The sequence below is a fragment of the Salvelinus namaycush genome, chromosome 24, assembly GCF_016432855.1.
Source record: "Salvelinus namaycush isolate Seneca chromosome 24, SaNama_1.0, whole genome shotgun sequence".
Lineage (NCBI taxonomy): Eukaryota > Metazoa > Chordata > Actinopteri > Salmoniformes > Salmonidae > Salvelinus > Salvelinus namaycush.
Genome location: NC_052330.1, coordinates 30,285,341 through 30,305,932, shown reverse-complemented (window position 1 = coordinate 30,305,932; position 20,592 = coordinate 30,285,341). Strand labels below are relative to the sequence as shown.

Genomic DNA, 20,592 nt, shown 5'->3' with positions numbered 1-20,592 from the left:
GCAACTGCTCGGCATCCAACCGAAAGGTGCTACAGACGGTAGCACGTACGGCCCAGTACATCACTGGGGCCAAGCTTCCTGCCATCCAGGACCTATATACTAGGTGGTGTCAGAGGAAGGTCCAAAAAAATTGTCAAAGAGTCCAGTCACCCAGTTCTCTCTGCTACCGCACGGCAAGCAAAGCACCAAGTCTAGGTCCAAAAGCCTCCTTAACAGCTTCTACCCCCATTCCATAAGCCTGCTGAACAATTAATCAAATGGCCACCCGGACTATTTACATTGACCCCCCCCCCCCCCCCTTTGTTTTTACACTGCTGCTACTCGCTGTTAATTATTGTTATTTTATTTTATTTTATGTTTGGAACAAATTTGAAATTTGACATTGGAGAAACATTTGACGTGAGACTGTGAGAGCTGGTAGTCAGGAAACCCCATCATGAATAAATCCACAATCATCATACATCATTTGTAGGTACTCTGATCCACACTATCAAAAGAGCCTGAAATAAAATGCACAGTTGTCATGGCAACCACCGCTGAAAAAACAAAAAACATGATAGGATTTTCAAGGCTCTTCATGAGGACCCAGTCTTAAAAAAAAGTGTGTAATGTGAAACATGTACTTATACACAATTGGCAGGGTTGGTGTTGTCTTTCACATGCTGTTGTTGTGGAGTAAGGCATGTTGCTGGTCTCTCACATGGAAGGGAAGACCTCTTCAACCTTCACAAACACGCACACACACAAGCGCACACGCACACACACAGACACCATATCAGCCATGACCTGTTGAACTCAACAGGTCCTCCGACAGACCATCGTAGGAATCATGTCTGACCCTAAGCTTCCTGGTTTGATCCCACCTGTTGCAGTCTCTGACCCTAACCTTCCTGGTTTGATCCCACCTGGTCCAGGCTCTGATGCTAACCTTTCTGGTTTGATCCCACCTGATCCAGTCTCTGACCCTGCCCTACCTGAGACCTGCATTCCTGTGACTTCTCCACATGTGACCAACCAACTGAGGTCTCTACCTGCGACCTGCTGGCCCCTGGTTCTGCCTTTCCCCTTTCTGTCCTGTCCTGCCCAGGGAATAGCCTAGTGAAACTCAACAGACTGGCTCAGAGGAAGGGAATAGCCTTGTGAAACTCAACAGACTGGCTCAGTAGAGGAAGGGAATAGCCTAGTGAAACTCAACAGACTGGCTCAGTGGAGTAGAGGAAGGGAATAGCCGAGTGAAACTCAGACAGGCTTGGCAGCCCAATAAATCAGCCCTGGCAAATTGCTAACCCCTAACATACGGACGATATGACAGGCTAATCTATAGCTCTATGTAGGCTGACGTGAGGATAGTAGGACAGTGGCAGCACTGCTGGTTGGCTGCCACTCTTGGAAAACAGTCACTATACATACTGTACCTGCAGTATAACATCCAAAACCTTGGCCAGCTCACTCTCATTCTTTCTCTCTAGTTCTCCCTCTCTCTCTCTCGTTCTCTCTCTCATTATCTTCTTCACTCTCTCTCGTTCTCTCTCACTCTCCTTACAATGCAGCAGCACACAGCAAAGCAGATGAGCTGGACTGTGTGGTTGCCAAGGCAACACAATTTGTCAAAATGAAGCAAGCAAGCAGTTGTCACATAGCAGTCATATATAGAGCACTGCATATATCCAGTAGTCATCCAGTAGTTATGAATAGAGCACTGCAGACATCCAGTAGTCATATATAGAGCACTGCATACATCCAGTAGCCACACAGTTATGTATAGAGCACTGCACACATCCAGTAGTCATGAATAGAGCACTGCATATATCCAGTAGTCATACAGTAGTTATGTATAGAGCACTGCATACATCCAGTAGTCATACAGTAGTCATGAATAGAGCACTGCATATATCCAGTAGTCATACAGTGGTCATGTATAGAGTGCAGCATACATCCAGTAGTCATACAGTAGTTATGTATAGAGCACTGCATACATCCAGTAGTCATACAGTAGTCATGAATAGAGCACTGCATATATCCAGTAGTCATACAGTGGTCATGTATAGAGTGCAGCATACATCCAGTAGTCATACAGTAGTTATGTATAGAGCACTGCATATATCCAGTAGTCATACAGTGGTCATGTATAAAGTGCAGCATACATCGAGTAGTCATACAGTAGTTATGTATAGCGCACTGCATATATCCAGTAGTCATACAGTAGTCATGTATAGAGCACAGCTTACATCCAGTAGTCATACAGTAGTTATGTATAGAGCACTGCATATATCCAGTAGTCATACAGTAGTCATGTATAGAGCACTGCATACTGTGCATCCAGTAGTCATACAGTAGTTATGTATAGAGCACTACATACTGTACATCCAGTAGTCATACAGTAGTCATGTATAGAGCACTGCATACATCCAGTAGTCATATATAGAGCACTGCATACATCCAGTAGTCATACAGTAGTTATGTATAGAGCACTGCATACATCCAGTAGTCATACAGTAGTCATGAATAGAGCACTGCATATATCCAGTAGTCATACAGTGGTCATGTATAGAGTGCAGCATACATCCAGTAGTCATACAGTAGTTATGTATAGAGCACTGCATATATCCAGTAGTCATACAGTGGTAATGTATAGAGTGAAGCATACATCCAGTAGTCATACAGTGGTCATGTATAAAGTGCAGCATACATCGAGTAGTCATACAGTAGTTATGTATAGCGCACTGCATATATCCAGTAGTCATACAGTAGTCATGTATAGAGCACAGCTTACATCCAGTAGTCATACAGTAGTTATGTATAGAGCACTGCATATATCCAGTAGTCATACAGTAGTCATGTATAGAGCACTGCATACTGTGCATCCAGTAGTCATACAGTAGTTATGTATAGAGCACTCCATACTGTACATCCAGTAGTCATACAGTAGTTATGTATAGAGCACTGCATACATCCAGTAGTCATACAGTAGTCATGAATAGAGCACTGCATATATCCAGTAGTCATACAGTGGTCATGTATAGAGTGAAGCATACATCCAGTAGTCATACAGTGGTCATGTATAAAGTGCAGCTTACATCCAGTAGTCATACAGTAGTTATGTATAGAGCACTGCATATATCCAGTAGTCATACAGTAGTCATGTATAGAGCACTGCATACTGTGCATCCAGTAGTCATACAGTGGTCATGTATAGAGAACTGCATACTGTGCATCCAGTAGTCATACAGTAGTCATGTATAGAGCACTGCATACTGTGCATCCAGTAGTCATACAGTGGTCATGTATAGAGCACTGCATATATCCAGTAGTTATACAGTAGTCATGTATAGAGCACTGCATACTGTGCATCCAGTAGTCATACAGTGGTCATGTATAGAGCACTGCATACTGTTCATAGGGTAGTTATGTATAGAGCACTCCATACTGTACATCCAGTAGTCATACAGTAGTCATGTATAGAGCACTGCATACTGTACATCCAGTAGTCATACAGTAGTTATGTATAAAGCACATCATACTGTACATCCAGTAGTCATGTATAGAGCACTGCATATATCCAGTAGTCATACAGTGGTCTTGTATAGAGCACTGCATACTGTACATCCAGTAGTCATACAGTAGTTATGTATAGAGCACAGCATACTGTACATCCAGTAGTCATGTGTAGAGCACTGCATATATCCAGTAGTCATACAGTAGTCATGTATAGAGCACTGCATACTGTGCATCCAGTAGTCATACAGTGGTCATGTATAGAGAACTGCATACTGTGCATCCAGTAGTCATACAGTAGTCATGTATAGAGCACTGCATACTGTGCATCCAGTAGTCATACAGTAGTTATGTATAGAGCACTGCATACTGTACATCCAGTAGACATACAGTAGTTATGTATAGAGCACTGCATACTGTGCATCCAGTAGTCATGTATAGAGCACTGCATATATCCAGTAGTCATACAGTAGTTATGTATAGATCACTGTATACTGTACATCCAGCAGTCATACAGTAGTTATGTATAGAGCACTGCATACTGTGCATCCGGTAGTCATACACTAGTTATGTATAGAGCACTGCATACTGTACATCCAGTAGTCTTGTATAGAGCACTGCATATATATCCAGTAGTTGTGTATAGAGCACTGCATACTGTACATCCAGTAGTCATCCAGTAGTCATGTATAGAGCACTGCATACTGTACATCCAGTAGTCATCCAGTAGTCATGTATAGAGCACTGCATACTGTACATCCAGTAGTCATACAGTAGTTATATATAGAGCACTGCATACTGTACATCCAGTAGTCATACAGTAGTCATACAGTAGTCATGTATAGAGCACTGCATACTGTACATCCAGTATGCATGCAGTAGTTATATATAGAGCACTGCATACTGTACATCCAGTAGTCATGTATAGAGCACTGCATATATCCAGTAGTTATACAGTAGTCATGTATAGAGCACTACATACTGTACATCCAGTAGTCATACAGTGGTCATGTATAGAGCACTGCATACTGTGCATCCAGTAGTCATACACGAGTTATGTATAGAGCACTGCATACTGTGCATCCAGTAGTCATACAGTGGTCATGTATAGAGCACTGCATACTGTGCATCCAGTAGTCATACACTAGTTGTGTATAGAGCACTGCATACTGTACATCCAGTAGTCATCCAGTAGTCATGTATAGAGCACTGCATACTGTACATCCAGTAGTCATACAGTAGTTATATATAGCGCACTGCATACTGTACATCCAGTAGTCATACAGTAGTCATACAGTAGTCGTGTATAGAGCACTGCATACTGTACATCCAGTAGGCATGCAGTAGTTATATATAGAGCACTGCATACTGTACATCCAGTAGTCATGTATAGAGCACTGCATATATCCAGTAGTTATACAGTAGTCATGTATAGAGCACTGCATACTGTACATCCAGTAGTCATACAGTGGTCATGTATAGAGCACTGCATACTGTGCATCCAGTAGTCATACAGTGGTCATGTATAGAGCACTGCATACTGTGCATCCAGTAGTCATACACTAGTTATGTATAGAGCACTACATACTGTGCATACAGTAGTCATACAGTGGTCATGTATAGAGCACTGCATACTGTGCATCCAGTAGTCATACACTAGTTATGTATAGCGCACTGCATACTGTGCATCCAGTAGTCATACAGTGGTCATGTATAGAGCACTGCATACTGTACATCCAGTAGTCATACAGGGTCATGTATAGAGCACTGCATACTGTGCATCCAGTAGTCATACACTAGTTATGTATAGAGCACTGCATACTGTACATCCAGTAGTCATGTATAGAGCACTGCATATATCCAGTAGTTGTGTATAGAGCACTGCATACTGTACATCCAGTAGTCATCCAGTAGTTATGCATAGACCACTGCATACTGTGCATCCAGTAGTCATACAGTAGTTATGCATAGACCACTGCATACTGTGCATCCAGTAGTCATCCAGTAGTCATGTATAGAGCACTGCATACTGTACACCCAGTAGTCATACAGTAGTTATGCATAGACCACTGCATACTGTGCATCCAGTAGTCATGCAGTGGTCATGTATAGAGCACTGCATACTGTGCATCCAGTAGTCATACACTAGTTATGTATAGAGCGCTGCATACTGTGCATCCAGTAGTCATGTATAGAGCACTGCATATATCCAGTAGTTGTGTATAGAGCACTGCATACTGTACATCCAGTAGTCATGTATAGAGCACTGCATGCTGTACATCCAGTAGTCATACAGTAGTCATGTATAGAGCACTGCATATATCCAGTAGTCATACAGTAGTTATGTATAGAGCACTGCATACTGTACATCCAGTAGTCATACAGTAGTTATGTATAGAGCGCTGCATACATCCATTATCACAACATGCACACTTACTGTATACACAAACATTGAGTTTCATCAGAAAATGTATCCCCAGCAGTCTAGTATACAGTATGTCTGTGAGTAGGGACCAAGGCCTCATTACCTAGTGGAATAATCAGAACACTTTCTGCTCTGCAGGCTGGCATGACAATGAGATAAACCACCCACACATAACCACCTTAGTCAGAGCACATGTTTTCCCTCCAGGAAATCCTCTGCGGTTCTCTGGATGTGTGTCCTAAGGCTATGTGTGTGTGTGTGTGTGTGTGTGTATCCTAAGGCTATGTGTGTGTGTGTGTGTGTGTGTGTGTGTGTGTGTGTGTGTGTGTGTGTGTGTGTGTGTGTGTGTGTGTGTGTGTGTGTGTGTGTGTGTGTGTGTGTGTGTGTGTGTGTGTGTGTGTGTGTGTGTGTGTGTGTGTGTGTGTAACAACATGCACCTGTCCATTCTCTCTTCACTAAGGCCTCTTTGGAACCTGAATGGGAATCCCAGTGAAACTGGATGGACAAACAGTACAGTGGCTTGCGAAAGTATTCACCCCCTTTGGCATTTTTCCTATTTAGTTGTCTTACAACCTGGAATTAAAATAGATTTTTGGGGGGTTTGTATCATTTGATTTACACAACATGCCTACCAAGATGCAAAATATTTTTTATTGTGAAACAAACAAGAAATAAGACAAAAAAACTGAAAACTTGAGCGTGCATAACTATTCATCCCCCCAAAGTCAATACTTTGTAGATCCACCTTTTGCAGCAATTACAGCTGCAAGTCTCTTGGGGTATATCTCTATAAGCTTGGCACATCTAGCCACTGGGATTTTTGCCATATATATACTTTGAACTCGCAAAAAGTGGGAGATGTGGTCAAGAAACACTGGCATATTTTATCATCGGACCCAGTTTTGCAGCTGAATTTAAAAATCCACCACTTATTGTGTATAGGAGAGGTCACAATTTACTCAATTTACGCGATAAATTGGTTCATGCCAACTGCCAGCCACAAAAGAAAATCAGCCAGGCTCTTTTACGCCCTCTTCCAAATGGTAGCTAAAAATGCAGAGGATGCACACAGTGCAACAATATGATGAAGTGTGAATATTTCTGCCACCCACATGCAGGAAAACGGTTCCAAATAAATTACATTATTACGTGTTCTACCACCCATGTTATTTACATTATTAAATGTCCATGTGGGCTGTGCTATGTAGGTAAAACCTCTCATTCTCTCAAACAGATAATCCAGTCGCAGTACATTTTAATGACTTAAAGCATGACATTTCTACCTTTAGATTTTGTGGCATAGAGAAAGTTAAGATATTAGACAGGGGAGGTGATATTAATAATACTCTGAGTAAAAGAGAAAGTTTTGGGATTTTCACCCTCCAGACATTATTTCCTAAAGGACTTAATGATGAAATGCCTATGTGTGTTATGTTGTGAATTTGAACATGAATTATGCCCCTATTTAAAATTACTCTGATGTTTTTCGTACGATGTACCCAATGATTAATGAAAACTTGCTATGTCCTCATTGTGGTTTTACAGATGTGTTAAATACGTCTTATTTACGCACTTTTTTTTGAATATTTATGAAATGCATATTGTTATATTTGGTAGCACTTATTTGTTTTTCCTTTGCCTCCAACCCCGTTCGATGCGTGGAACGGATGTGGGTGGGGCTAGGTCTACATAATGGTACAATTAAAAAAAAATCACAAAAGCTCTGACGAAGGCCGTGAGGCCGATACGTAAGCTTATTAAAGATCAGTGATACTATCAAGAGCACTGTGCGGTTTCCTTTTTCCTTCAGGTTCTAACGCAACAAAATAGGAAAAACGCCAAGGTGGATGAATACTTTTGCAAGGCACTGTATATATTACAGTACCAATATAAAGGGAGATCTGACAACAACAATGGTTTTTCATTCAATTCAAATCATGTTTTAGCCTAGTTCCTCAACAGGCAAGTTCCACTTCCACCTCTAGTAAGTATATTTCAAATGAAATTAACGCTCTGACTTTAAATCAGGGAACTTTAAGAAAGTCGAGAGGTCTGACCCTGAAACTGTAATAGAATACTATGTAGAGCCTACACCTTTAAATAGTTTTCATCAACCTTGATCTCACCTCAATATGCTATGTGCTTTATTTTCACACCGGTTCATATTTATAACATCAACTAAATGAAACTAACACATATGAGTATGCTACAATGTACTGTATGTGTACTGCATCAATAGCCGCGAGAAGATGATTGGGAATTGAGAATGTGTTCCCGCGCTACAGATGGCTATATCGGTCAGCTAAAACAGGACTACTTTTGTGAGAAGAAAAAATATATATATACAGTACCAGTCAAAAGTTTGGACACACCTACTCATTCAAGGGTTTGTCTTTACTTTTACTATTTTCACCATTGTAGAATAATAGTGAAGACATCAAAACTATGACATAACACATATTGAATCAAGTAGTAACCAAAACAGTGTTAAACAAATCAGAATATATTTTATATTTGAGATTCTTTAAAGTAGCCACCCTTTGCCTTGATGACAGCTTTGCACACTCTTGGCATTATCTCAACGAGCTTCATGAGGTAGTCACCTGGAATGCATTTCTTGCTTGGTAATTTTTTTTGTCAAAAACAGCTGATCTGTTGAAAACTGTTTCATTTTATCACATTGCTAACCAAGTTAGCAAGCATGGCATTTTCTTTTGACTGCGCACAGGTCGCGGAAGCAAGCAATGATCATTATGCTGTTGTTGTTTTACCTGGGTGCTTGTGAGCAACCCTGCTACTTTTTACTTGTGGATGGCGACTTCAGGAACACATTGAAAAGTAAATTGACAGTGTGATCAGTCAGCGCAAATGTGGATTGTAAAATTGCATTGGCAGAGGAGCTAGGGCTAGGGGATTTGCTCTGGATCTCGTAACGTTAACAACAACACGTCTGTCTGGTGTGTGTGCATGTAATATAAATGAACTAACTGGATACAGTAGCAATCAAGGACATTCGCTATCTTGTTTGTGCTCTGATTACACAGAAGTGTCCAGGTCAGCAGCTTACACACATGACACAGCCATATGAAAAACCATCCATAGCAAAATAAACCTAGCTAGCTAGCAACCTTCCTTTTGCTTCTCATCCAACTAGTACAGTTGCGCAGTAATCGAGTTAGTTGACCCAGTTGTAGAACTCTGAGATTCAGCTGAAAAGATGTTAGCATTGTCAGAAATGCTACAAAAAGGTAGCACATCGTTGTTGTTTATTTGGCAGAATGGTGACAATATTGTGAATATATTGTGAATTTAATAAAACAGTTGCATCTACAAATGTATTCAGTCCAAATGGATCTAAGTGTAATCGTCTTAATCCGACATCTCGAATTTGAGATCGGGTCGTCAGCAAATTGCCCCAACCTAATGCGAAGACCATGTCAAAAATACAATATAATGGTTCTCGGTAACGGCCTGGACGACACATGACAAGATTGTGTACCTCCAATCAAGTTGATTTTGCCAATTGTCATCGACATTGGTGTCATATTGGCTTAGATATGATGGCTCAGAGATTTTAATTTAACATTGAGCTTCAACCAATGCATACTAAAGTAGCGCCAACTATATTTAGGGCCATGAAATATGTTCACTCATTGATTGAAGTCAGTTTAAATCAGTGGTCATCAACCTTTTTTGAGTCAAGATCACTTTCTGAGTCAAAAAGCAAACTAAGATCTATCCGCTCAGATTTTTTTTAAACATGACTTAAAAAATGTAAGCCTATGCAACATTAATCGAAATAAAAACAGTTATGTAGGAATGAGGTTTGTGCAGCAGGCCTAATACATTATCACAGCATATTGGCCATATGACGGGCCTGCCAATATTGTTCTACTCAGACCATTTTATATTTCAAAACTCGAGCTTTGATAACAAAATAGATCAGGTGTTGTATCACTTGCGAGATACAGCTGAGCATAAATTGAAATAATTTGTATAATAAAGAAAACAGATGCTGCTTCCACTATTCCAGTAACATTTCGAATTCAACATCATCAAATCACCTATGCTTAGTCTAATACAGTGACAACTAAAGGCACCAAAACAAATTTAGTCCAATCAACGTAAGCTAAATATGATGTGGCTGTCCATGGTTCAGATTTCTCTGTGTGTGTCTATGCAAGTAGAAAAAACATTTTGACTCACCCTACTTGTAGAGAAACGTCAATGATATCTTCCTCTCTTTTTCATGTTGACCAACTGTCTATGACTCTGTCATACAGTACACACACTTAGATTTTGTTGTCCTAGGCTACCTGGCTAAAATGCTTGATCGCAAGCCTAACTTCCTTTCATGGGAAACGTTAGCTAGTTAACATTAGTCTTTTACATCTAACTACATATTGAACTTCCATCCTCTCAAGCCAGGGGCACAATGTATGTTTGGATCAGAAACGTCATTATAATCATTGGCCAGTACAGAGAATTAAGTAAAACCACAAGTCCAAATCCCTATCTCCATCCCTGACTATTTTAAGAAAGGGCCAATTTTAGCTAGCTAGAGGAGGACAACACCACAATAAGATGCAACAATTTAAGTTGATTCTGTCAATGACAGAATGGTGTAATTGGAGTGAAGCACAATTCAAACTGGCTTCCCTTGACACTTTTTTTTGGTGCGCCAGCACTATTCACAGTTGTGTTCACTCAGTTTAGCTCAATGGCTATTATTTTATTATTTTTTAATCAAGGGATTACAAATGCTCGCTGGCTTCCCTTGCATTCAATGCTACGGGCGACAACAATGTCATACTCTTTTTGACCAGACAGCATCAGATGGATGGGATACAGAGACAGAGGGGCGCTGTTTCACTCGCTCGGATGCTTTTTTCCGGTGAGACACATTCAGCCTCTTGCGAATTGAATGAAAATGATGAAACACAGAGAGACAAATGTAAATTATGTTGTGGTTTTTTTTTATTGTTAATTTTCGGGGGGAAGCCTGGCTTCTCTTGGCATCCATAAATACACGCCACTGGGATACAGTCTATTGATACATGGCTACTCATTCATTGCAGCTGAAGCATGAGTGGAAGTAAGGAGAAGCACATTTTATGTTTTGTAAAAGTGTTGAATAAAAAGTGTTGACAGTGTTGAATAAAAACTTAAACATGAACTCACTTATAAAAACAGCAGCTCTTTGCTGTATTCTTTGACAGTCTTTCTCTGGTCATGGTTTTAAAAGTTATGACATCTCAGCTAGGCTAGTATCAATCTTTGCTGTGGGGTTGTGGAAGCTGTAGGCACGGTGATTTGAGCTATCCGATTGGCCAGCGCAGTAGGCACACCTGATTTACCTCTCCTGGTCCGCCAGGTAGGCGGAGTTAGTCCCGTCAGACAAATGAGATGGTCCAAAATGGGAACACTTTGCCTATCAGGAGCGCAAGGCTTCTGAATCAAGTGCACCTAACGCCAACAGCACAAGACTAATACAAAAGTGCAAGGCTTTATCATTGGCTTTTCTACAGACATTTTTGGTGATACACTAGGAATGCCTTGAAGATCAACCAGTCGATCTCAATCGACCGACTGTTGACCACTGGTTTAAATCCTAATGATATCATTATCTAACAGATTAGCAGTTTCCAACACCAGCCTCCATAGAGTCTGGATTGCCTAAAATGTTTGGCTGTTTCGACAACCTCAAGACAAACATTAAAAACCACTGGCAATAAACACTGGGAATAATGTAGTAAAACAAGTAATTTAACTTTTCAAAGTCGTGCCAGAAAATGTTCAGGTAAACATTATGTTCACGATTTGAAATTCAGGTTTAAATCAATTCAATTATAATTGGGATCTCTGTGGGGATATTTGTGATCTCTGTTGGGATAATTGGAATCTCTGTGGGGATAATTAGGATCTCTGTGGGGTGAGTGAAAAAACGTATTCTTGGTTTGTAGTAATAGTAGGTTAGTATAATCACCGACCTGATATCTACCATAAACAAACATACATTAAACTGCACAAGAAGCATGCTATATTTGACTGCTCACAAGTTAATTGAATAGGGCCCTTAAACTACACATTTAAATTAAAGAATTTCAATCTCCATTGAATAGTTATGCTTGATTTTCTTAATTTCTACAACACGTCTCCAACCCCTTGTGTGAAGCAACTTGATTATGTCCTGGTATTGAGACCTGTTTTGTTTGGCATATGACACAGAGTCGCAAGGAGTTGAATGTTAGCACAAAACAGGTCTGGCTCCAAGGCGAACTTGATTAGTCTTCTGCAGTAATAGGGGAAAGCAGAAGACAGACATGATGAATAGATATTGCTGTGTATTAATTAGTGATGAGTCCTGTGGCATCACAGCCGTGATTTAGTGCTTCCAACCCCTTTCAAACATTGTCTGTCTGAGCTACAGACTGCGTTTTTTTTTGTTGCATTGAATTAGTGTATTTCTTCTGCATTCGCCAAAGGATGTGAGCAGAGTGGAGCCGCTCCGGGACTGCTCAGTCACAAGCTCTGGGCATGCCCTGCCCAGCATTTTTTTTCTTCATTACTGTTCTGGTACCGGAGCGTCAAGTCTAGGTCCAAAAGGCTCCTTAACAGCTTCTACCTCCAAGCCATAAGACTGCTGAACAATCAATCAAATAATGGCCACCCGGACTATTTACATTGACCCCTTCCTTTGTTTTTACACTGCTGCTACTCGCTATTTATTATCTATGCAAAGTTACTTTATCTCTACCTACATGTACAAATTACCTCGACTAACCTGTACCCCCGCACATTGACTCGGTACCGGTACCCCCTTTATATAGCCTCGTTATTGGTATTTCATTTACATATTCATTTCCCACTAAGAAAACAATTTCTGTAGGATATTTTTCTATTAGGTTATTGTTTGGCGGACCTCATTTCTTTCTTGACATTAGTCAATAATACTCATGAATGCAACTTTTTAAGTACAATAATTGTTTTACTTGTAGCCCTGGTTGTACTGAGAAGAAAATGGTAAATACTTATTGGGATGCTAAATATGAGGGCTGGACATGTAGAGAAAAAAACTGATTTTTACTGGGGATCCCTGCTCTTGATTAGTTTTTTTAAAGCGATTAGTCACTCAGGAGTAACTGCCTTAGTTTAAAAAACAAGAGGTTGACAGATCTATCGGTCTCTGACTGAATCTGTGGGGCATTTTATGGAAATTCAGGAGATTCCAAACCACCCCATTCCCTCTGGCCAAAAGTATTATCAAATACAAATGACACATGGCTTACAATAACGGCACATACCCATGCATGACACACACTGAACAGAGTGGCTTACAGAATGTAGGCCTAGTGTGCTTCCTAGTGTAGAGGAGACCGACATAATGACTATATGATAGACTGACTAAAAGAATGAAAGAAAAAGAGAGCAACAGGCGGTCAAACGATACTGTAGAATCACATGGTTAAAAATAACACCCCCCAAACATTTTCATCGACCAACAACGAGATCAATTGAGTCCTTTCTGGAATCGATGCTTTTAGCCGCTTCAACTATTTTCTAACTCCCGACCTGGGAACCGTGCTTTAACCCCAATCATATAAGAGGAGATTGACGCGACTCTACGCTTACTGATGTTGGTGCTGTATGAACGTCAAGGTTCTCTAGTGATTCTAAAAGCAAAATGCACTTCTTTACAAAGAGCCTTGTCACTCAATACTGTTGCTGCTTTTCTTTGAAGGGAAACATGTTCAAAGGAGACTGAACAAACCTCCCCCTCTTTTGTCAATCAAACACACATTTTCTTCCTGGAAGCCATCTCCAAACATTGAGCACAAATAAATCAGGAGAGCCCTCTTTTACAGCAGTCAGTTTGTGTTCACATCTGTGCTGAAAAGTACATTAAATGTTATGCAAGCAGAGCGATAGATATAGACCCTGATCCATAAAACTATTGAAATTAGACAAGCTTAGTGTCAGATTCTGCATTCACCTTTGATTTTCTCTCCCACTTACTCCTACTGCAGACACTGGTTCATGTCATTGTGATGTCATCTTCTCTTCTCGACTGGCCCCAGTTTATCTATACGCCCCCATCGGAAAGCAATAGGGAGCTAGGCTATAGTCTTTCACCGCTTACTGAGAACATTCTACAAAACCTCCCACAATATTTCTAGCCTCAATGATGTAATGGTAGTTGATTAAACCTTTACACTTGTGGCCTACATGGATAGGGCTAAATCGAAATGTTTCTTACAGAAGAAATATGAAACGCATATGCAAACATTGTAGTAATTGAAAAGGAACAGTTTGGAGATCATGGGAAGATTATTAGACCAAAGTTGAGGACACAACAGTTCACCTGACAAGATTGAATCCAAATATTACACTGTTGATTTTATGTGCATTTTACATTTACTGTACTTTTCGCCGCATTTGTTCATGACGAAAGCTGAAAATACTCTGGATACATTCAGTAACTATTCCTGGAAAATGTGGAGTAGGTGCAACATAACACAAAACAAAATTACAAGCCTTTGAGTGCAAGTGCTAACTCGTGTCTCCAAGTGACCACACACCTCTCCAAAGTGTGCATAGTTCTAAGTCATTTCAATGCACTTTTCTGACTCAAAGAAGAATCTTCAACTATAAGGTGCTTTTTGTTTAGCTTTCCTAGCTGTGCTGTTGAGGAACTAGAGTATGCACATTTGTAGTTGTTTTGTTTGAGGAATCGTGTGCATTCAGGTGCGTGTTCCGTGGCAAATTTTCTTCACAATAGACAAAGAGTCTCATTCTGTTCAGAACAACCCAGGACATGACGCCATGTCATCTTGTAACTGTACATCAAACATAGTGATCATGAACGTTGACACTGTATATGACATGAGTTTTATGATATGGAAATGTGAAGTGCATATTTAGACTGTATGACATCAAAGTGGCATTTATTATAATCCTGTCACGCCCTGATTTGTTTCACCTGTCCTTCTGCTTGTCTTCACAACCCTTTCAGGTGTTTCCCATCTTCCCCTGGGTACTTATACCTGTGTTCTCTGTTTTTCTGTGCCAGTTCGTCAAGTCACCCAACCTGTTTTCTCCCCAGTCTCTCTTTCTCGCTCTCCTGGTTTTGACCCTTGCCTGTCCTGACTCTGAGCCCGCCTGCCCGACCACTCTGCCTGCCCCAGACCCTGAGCCTGCCAGCCATCCTGTACCTTTGCCTCTACTCTGGATTATCGACCCCTGCCTGCCTTGACCTGTCGTTTGCCTGCCCCTGTTGCTGTAATAAACATTGTTACTTCAACACAGTCTGTATTTAGGTCTTACCTGAAACCTGATAAATACTCAATGTCTCATCTTTCAAAATATCAGAGTCCTCTTAATTTACAGCATTTCCCTCTGACAACAAAAAAAATATACAGAATTAGCAGGAGGGATGGGGGCCACTTCTTGTCACATGCGGTGCTCAAGTTCAGAATGTCTGTCAGTCAACACCCATACATTACTGTGAAGCTCAGAGCCTGAGCTCTAATGTCATTTATAGCATGTTACTGTACAGCCACTGCGTCCAATTTAGATGCTTTTCAGTGCCAATATCAGCCATTTTTAACCTGTATACCCTTCAGAGGGACCAACAATCTTCCAATACGTTGTATCAAACTCAGAAATCAAGAAAATAACAAAAAACATATATCACTTAAAGCGCCCAACCTTATATCTTCTGTAGTCAGACTATTGGCATTATAGGTATTGGTTGAAGCTCAGTGTTAAATTCAAATCTCCCTACCATCATATCTAAGCTAATATGGCAACAATCAATCAACTTGATTGGAGGTACACAACACACTCCCCGCCTCCCGTCATGAGCCGTCCATCCGTTACTGAGAACCACATACTAGATTTTTAACAGGGTTGTTAGCATTAGGGTTGTCAGACAAGTATTTGCCCAGAACTAGCTCAATATCTAGGTGTCGGATAAGAAAGTGACTACACAGTCCATAAAGTGACCATTAGACTTGCCACCTTTGACTAAATAAGGTTGTAGGTACAACAGTTTTGATTACATTTTATAATTTATCACCCTCAAGTGCTCATTTTTGTCACTAAGAACCAATGCTGTGTAAACTTTTTGTAGCATTTATGACAATGCTAACATATTTTCAGACAAATCTCAGAGTTCTAACACCGGGTCAGTTGCTCAGCAACAACACAGCTTGCACCATGCTGCCAGTCATAAGAAATGTATGTGAACAAACCTAGGCTGCTATGTATAGCTAGCTATATGGTGGGATTCAAACTGAGGTTAGTCAATAAATGCAAGCAGATATTTTGATTAGCCAGGTAGCTAACTAGCTAATGTTGCCAAGCTAACATTAGATTGCTTGTACAATGTCCAGCAGCTAGCCTCTGTAGCTAGCTAACACCAGTCAGCTAGCAAGCTAACGAACCGGCAAATAAAGGTAGCTAGACAAGCTAGGTAGCTAACTAATTAGCTAATGTAGTGTTATACCAGTCAGATGAGATAACATTGGCTAGGTAGCTAACCAACAAACAAGGAAATATAGCTAGCTATATTTTGCCCAGTAAGGTTTTTCAAAAAGGCTGAAGTTGTGTAAACTGCTGATAATATAAAATCAAAATCAAAAAGAAAAAGAATGGAATTAAGAAATATGGAGATATTACGATGAGCAATGTCGGAGTCCGTAGTATATATATATATACACACACAGTGCCAGTCAAAGGTTTGGACACACCTACTCATTCAAGGGTTTCTTTATTTTTACTATTTTCTACATTGTAGAATAATAGTGAAGACATCAAAAATATGAAATAACACATTTGGAATCATGTAATACTTGTTACAATATGTTTGTACAGTATGTGTGTGTATATAAACTCAGCAAAAAAAGAAATGTCCCTTTTTCAGGACACTGTCTCTCAAAGATAATTCGTAAAAATCCAAATAACTTCACAGATCTTCATTGTAAAGGGTTTAAACACTGTTTCCCATGATTGTTCAATGAACCATAAACAATTAATGAACATGCACCTGTGGAACGGCCATTAAGACACTAACAGCAATTTTTTATTATTTTTTATTTTTTACTTTTATTTAACCAGGTAGGCAAGTTGAGAGCAAGTTCTCATTTACAATTGCGACCTGGCCAAGATAAAGCAAAGCAGTTCGACACATACAACAACACAGAGTTACACATGGAGTAAAACAAACATACAGTCAATAATACAGTAGAAAAATAAGTATATACAATGTGAGCAAATGAGGTAGATAAGGGAGGTAAAGGCAAAAAAAAGGCCATGGTGGCGAAGTAAATACAATATAGCAAGTAAAACACTGGAATGGTAGATTTGCAGTGGAAGAATGTGCAAAGTAGAGATAGAAATAATGGGGTGCAAAGGAGCAAAATAAATAAATAAATACAGTAGGGGGAGAGGTAGTTGTTTGGGCTAAATTATAGATGGGCTATGTACAGGTGCAGTAATATGTGAGCTGCTCTGACAGCTGGTGCTTAAAGCTAGTGAGGGAGATAAGTGTTTCCAGTTTCAGACATTTTTGTAGTTCATTCCAGTCATTGGCAGCAGAGAACTGGAAGGAGAGGCGGCCAAAGGAAGAATTGGTTTTGGGGGTGACCAGAGAGATATACCTGCTGGAGCGCGTGCTACAGGTGGGTGCTGCTATGGTGACCAGCGAGCTGAGATAAGGGGGGACTTTACCTAGCAGGGTCTTGTAGATGACCTGGAGCCAGTGGGTTTGGCGATGAGTATGAAGCGAGGGCCAGCCAACGAGAGCGTACAGGTCGCAGTGGTGGGTAGTATATGGGGCTTTGGTGACAAAACGGATGGCACTGTGATAGACTGCATCCAATTTATTGAGTAGGGTATTGGAGGCTATTTTGTAAATGACATCGCCGAAGTCGAGGATAGGTAGGATGGTCAGTTCTACAAGGGTATGTTTGGCAGCATGAGTGAAGGATGCTTCGTTGCGAAATAGGAAGCCAATTCTAGATTTAACTTTGGATTGGAGATGTTTGATGTGAGTCTGGAAGGAGAGTGTACAGTCTAATGAGACACCTAGGTATTTGTAGTTGTCCACATATTCTAAGTCAGAACCGTCCAGAGTAGTGATGTTGGACGGGCGGGCCGGTGCAGGCAGCGATCGGTTGAAGAGCATGCATTTAGTTTCTTGTATTTAAGAGCAATTGGAAGCCACGGAAGGAGAGTTGCATGGCATTGAAGCTCGCCTGGAGGGTTGTTAACACAGTGTCCAAAGAAGGGCCAGAAGTATACAGAATGGTGTCGTCTGCGTAGAGGTGGATCAGAGACTCACCAGCAGCAAGAGCGACATCATTGATGTATACAGAGAAGAGAGTCGGTCCAAGAATTGAACCCGGTGGCACCCCCATAGAGACTGCCAGAGGCCCGGACAACAGGCCCTCCGATTTGACACACTGAACTCTATCAGAGAAGTAGTTGGTGAACCAGGCGAGGCAATCATTTGAGAAACCAAGGCTATCGAGTCTACCGATGAGGATGTGGTGATTGACAGAGTCAAAAGCCTTAGCCAGGTCAATGAATACGGCTGCACAGTATTGTTTCTTATCAATGGCGGTTAGGATATCGTTTAGGACCTTGAGCGTGGCTGAGGTGCACCCATGACCAGCTTTGAAACCAGATTGCATAACGGAGAAGGTATGGTGGGATTCGAAATGGTCGGTAATCTGTTTGTTGACTTGGCTTTCGAAGACCTTAGAAAGGCATGGTAGGATAGATATAGGTCTGTAGAAGTTTGGGTCAAGAGTGTCCCTCCCTTTGAAGAGGGGGATGACTGCAGCTGCTTTCCAATCTTTGGGAATCTCAAACGACACGAAAGAGAGGTTGAACAGTTAAGGTCATAGTTATGAAAACTTAGGACACTAAAGAGGATTTTCTACTGACTCTGAAAAACACTGAAAGAAAGATGCCCAGGGTCCCTGCTCATCTGCATGAACATGCCTTAGGCATGCTGCAAGGAGGCATGAGGACTGCAGATGTGGCCAGGGCAATAAATTGCAATGTCCGTACTGTGAGACGCCTAAGTCAGCGCTACAGGGACAGGATGGACAGCTGATCATCCTCACAGTGGCAGACCACATGTAACAACACCTGCACAGGATCGGTACATCTGAACCTCACACGCGGGACAGGTACAGGATGGCAACAACAACAGCCCGAGTTATACCAGGAATGCACAATCCCTCCATCAGTGCTCAGACTGTCCGCACTAGGCTGAGAGAGGCTAGACTGAGGGCATGTAGGCCTGTTGTAAGGCAGGTCCTCACCAGACATCACTAGCAACAATGTCACCTATGGGCACAAACCCACCATCGCTGGACCAGACAGGACTGGCAAAAACCGCGACTCACTGACGAGTCACGGTTTTGTCTCACCAGGGGTGATGGTCGGATTCACATTTATCGTCGAAGTAATGAGCTTTACACCGAGGCCTGTACTCTGGAGCGGGATCAGTTTGGAGGTGGAGGGTCCGTCATGGTCTGGGGCGGTGTGTCACAGCATCATCGGACTGAGCTTGTCTCAACTCTGTGCGTTACAGGGAAGACATCCTCCTCCCTCATGGGGTACCCTTCCTGCAGGCTCACCCTGACATGACCCTCCAGCATGACAATGCCACCAGCCATACCGATCGTTCTGTGCATGATTTCCTGCAAGACAGGAATGTCAGTGTTCTGCCATGGCCAGCAAAGAGCCCGAATCTCCATCCCATTGACCACGTCTGGGACCTGTTGGATCGGAGGGTGAGGGCTAGAGCCATTCCCCCCAGAAATGTCTGGGAACTTGCAGGTGCCTTGGTAGAAGAGTGGCGTAACGTCTCACAGCAAGAACTGGCAAATCTGTTGCAGTCCATGAGGAGGAGATGCACTGCAGTACATAATGCAGCTGGTGGCCACACCAGATACTGACTTACTTTTGGTTTTGACCCCCCCTTTGTTCAGGGACACATTATTCAATATATGTTAGTCACATGTTTGTGGAACTTGTTCCGTTTATGTCTCAGTTGTTGAATCTTGTTATGTTCATACAAATATTTACACATGTCAAGTTTGTTTAAAATAAACGCAGTTAACAGCGAGAGGACGTTTCTTTTTTTGCTGTGTTGGGATGTATGGAGATTATGGACAGTATGTGGATATAATATATACAGTTGAAGTCGGAAGTTTACATACACCTTAGCCAAATACATTTAAACTCAGTTTCACGATTCCTGACATTTAATCCAAGTACAAATTCCCTCTCTTAGGTCAGTTAGGATCACCACTTTATTTTAAGAATGTGAAATGTCAGAATAATAGTAGAGAGAAGGATTCATTTCAGCTTTTATTTCTTTCATCACATTCCCAGTGGGTCAGAAGTTTATACACTCAATTAGTATTTGGTAGCATTGCCTTTAAATTGTTTAACTTGGGTCAAACGTTTCGGGTAGCCTTCCACAACCTTCCCACAATGTTGGGTGAATTTTGGCCCATTCCTCCTGACAGAGCTGGTGTCAGGTTTGTAGGCCTCCTTGCTCGCACACGCTTTTTCAGTTCTGCCCACAAATGTTCTATAGGATTGAGGTCAGGGCTTTGTGATGGCCACTCCAATACCTTGACTTTGTTGTC

At 41.3% G+C, this 20,592-nt stretch overlaps 1 protein-coding gene across 1 annotated transcript in view; it reads right to left on the bottom strand.

Moving 5' to 3' along the window:
- Positions 1-20,592, bottom strand: part of LOC120019387 (disks large-associated protein 2-like) — a 211,279-nt gene that overhangs the window by 75,892 nt on the left and 114,795 nt on the right. The window lies entirely within an intron of this gene.